Source organism: Myotis lucifugus, unplaced genomic scaffold, assembly GCF_000147115.1.
Source record: "Myotis lucifugus unplaced genomic scaffold, Myoluc2.0 scaffold_413, whole genome shotgun sequence".
Taxonomy (NCBI): domain Eukaryota; kingdom Metazoa; phylum Chordata; class Mammalia; order Chiroptera; family Vespertilionidae; genus Myotis; species Myotis lucifugus.
This window is the reverse complement of record NW_005871461.1, coordinates 324917-327563: the sequence shown is the minus strand read 5'-3', so window position 1 is coordinate 327563 and position 2647 is coordinate 324917.

Genomic DNA, 2647 nt, shown 5'->3' with positions numbered 1-2647 from the left:
TATGAGTGTTTCTCTATCAGAGGAGATATGAGGTCCGGAGTATACACGTTTTTGGGGGCGGCTTTCTCTCCTTTTTGTTTTGTTTTTTTCTAAAGGTTCCGAGAATTACGAAGGATCAATACCCCAGGGCCCGGTGCAAAAGTTCAGTTGGGGCTGGAGGCCCACTGAGGAACCCCCGGCTTTCATTCCCCATCACGGACACCCCGGAATTGTGCAGCAATCCTACTGGGAGCGAGTGCATCCGCTCGCTGAGCCGATGTTTCTGTGTGAAAGTTGTTTGTAGAAGTTTTCAGGAGGGACAGGTCTGGACTCTGAACAAGTCTTTTCCCCCGTCATTCCAGACTGATGTGGAATAGGTGCAGGCACCGTTCAGTTCCCCGACAATGAGGTGTTGGGGGAGGGGTACTAGTCTGATGCTTTGGTCTTTGTGTAGGGGGCGGCCTCCAGCTGGTCAACGCGGTGAACGGGCTGCCCCGCTGGTGCCGACTCGGGCTGTGCGGAGGGAGGGGAGGTTGGAGGGTCGGACGCGGGACGGGGTCCCAGCAGGGATGCGGGGGAGGGGAGGCTGGTCCAGGACTGAGGCCGGGAAGTGGGTGGGTTCCCCCCCACACCGAGGATGGATTAATCCGAGTGACTGGGGGCGGGCGGGCGGGAGGGAGGGAGGGGGCTGGGACGGGTCGGGTGCCCGGCCCGGGCTTATCTCGGTGGCACAGGTGGGGAGGGAAGCGACGAAGGGCCAGGTGAGCGAAGAAGGCTGATGCCAGTGACCCCGAAGTTCCCTGATTTGAAAACACATCGTTCTGATGGGTTTGTGTGGGCTGTTTCCAAAGACAGTTCTCCTGGTCCCCAAGATCTGGATGGGGCCATCGGTATCCAAATAAAGACACCCCCGGGTCGGAGATGTTCCGCGAACATCCTGCACCCCCCGGTCCGTGCACCCCTGAGAACCAGCACTGGGGGAGGTCAATGCCATCACGACGAAAGAGTTTATTTACGCGGCGCATTGCCATCTGCAAAGTGCTCGCCACCCGCTTCTCGATCCTCTGCGCCCCCAGCCTGGGGAGGCAGGCAACGCGATCGCTCCCCCATCGCCCCTATTTTTCCGCGCGGCCGAGGGACTGACTCCCTCGGGTGGTGGGGGGCGCACTGTTAGGTTCCGCTCCCTGCGACCCGGGCCCGGGTTTGATGTTGCGGCTGCCCCGTCCCCACCCCCGCCCACCCCAGCGACCAGTAGTTCTCCCCCGGAACTGGAGCCAGACATGGAGGGGAGGGTCGCTGGGGCTTTCCACCGGCGGGCAGCTCACCTCCCCAGTTGGGGAGGTTTGAGAGGAGGGGGGCGCCCGGGAGGGGTCCCCCCAGAGTTGGGCGCAGAGGCCGAGGCCGAGGGAGGCCAGGTGAGGAAAGGCCGCCTCCAGATCAGCTGGGCCGCACTTGGCCTCCGCAGGGCCCCACCCGGGCCCCGGGAAGGCTGCTCCGGGCAGACGGCGGAACTCCCTCCTCCCCCTGGAACGCGAGCCCGTGAACATCCCGGCGCCGCAGCGATGCGGGCAACTCCTCCTGGGAAATGTAGTCTCCGGCGGGCGCCGGGCCCCGCACCGCGCCCCCAGCCCGGGACCCGGAGAGCCTGGGGGACCGCCGGGCGCCCAGGGCGCGGGGAGAAGGTCGGGCGGCCGTCCGGTCGCGGTCGCGCGGAGGGACGCCCCCGCCTCCCTGCTGTTTTTTCCATCCCGTTAAAAAGGGGCCCAGCTCGCCGTGGGGTTGGTGTGAGGGCGAAATGAATCCTGCATGAAGAGGGAGATCGCATTAGGATTCCGGGAGTCATGTTTCACTTGAGTGCTTAAACACCACAGCCCGCTGCCTTGTCGTTCCGAATTTCCTTTCATTTTCCAGCCGGGGGTTCCGGAATGACCGAAGGCCTTTTCGGGGGGGGGGGGGGGGGGGCAGCGTGAGGGAGGGTGAGGAGGAGAGTGACTCCCAGGCCGGTGACTTTCCCACTGCACCACTGTGTCTCCTGAGATCCCGTAAGAGGGCACGTATTCTGGGCTTTGGAACCTTAAGGAATTCACTGGGCGTGTGTCAGACACCGGGATAGGACCTCCTAAAACGAACCAACCTAAAATAATCCTTATGCCAAGGAGACATGTGTTGGGGTGACAGATTCTGTTCCCCTGCAGCTCCTAGGTTATAAGCCTGTGCAGCATGTTACTGGACTGAATACCGTGGGCCATAGAACACGATGGTACGTATTTGTGTAATAATCACACATTCCTGGGGTGAGATGGCGGTCAGATGTGTGGTCCTGTGATGACTGCCGTGTTGTTATACGGCGCACGACTGTATTCGGGCTTCTGTTAAGAATAGAGAAAATTTGGCCTCCCAGCGCCCAGGTGAGGTCAGAGAGTTATGGCCGGCCGTCCTTGGGGCTCTGCCTTTGACCCTGAGGAGAGGGAAGGAATAAATTACCCGGTGCATAGTCTCCTGCTGCTGCTGCTGTAACAATTACCCCAAACTTGGTGGCTTAAAACAACACGTGTGTGTTATCTTACGGTTCCAGAGGTCAGGACTCCAAAATGGGTCTCCTTGGGCTAAAATCAGAGTTGGCAGGTGTGCGTTTCTTCCGGAAGCTCTAGGGGGAGGATCCATATGT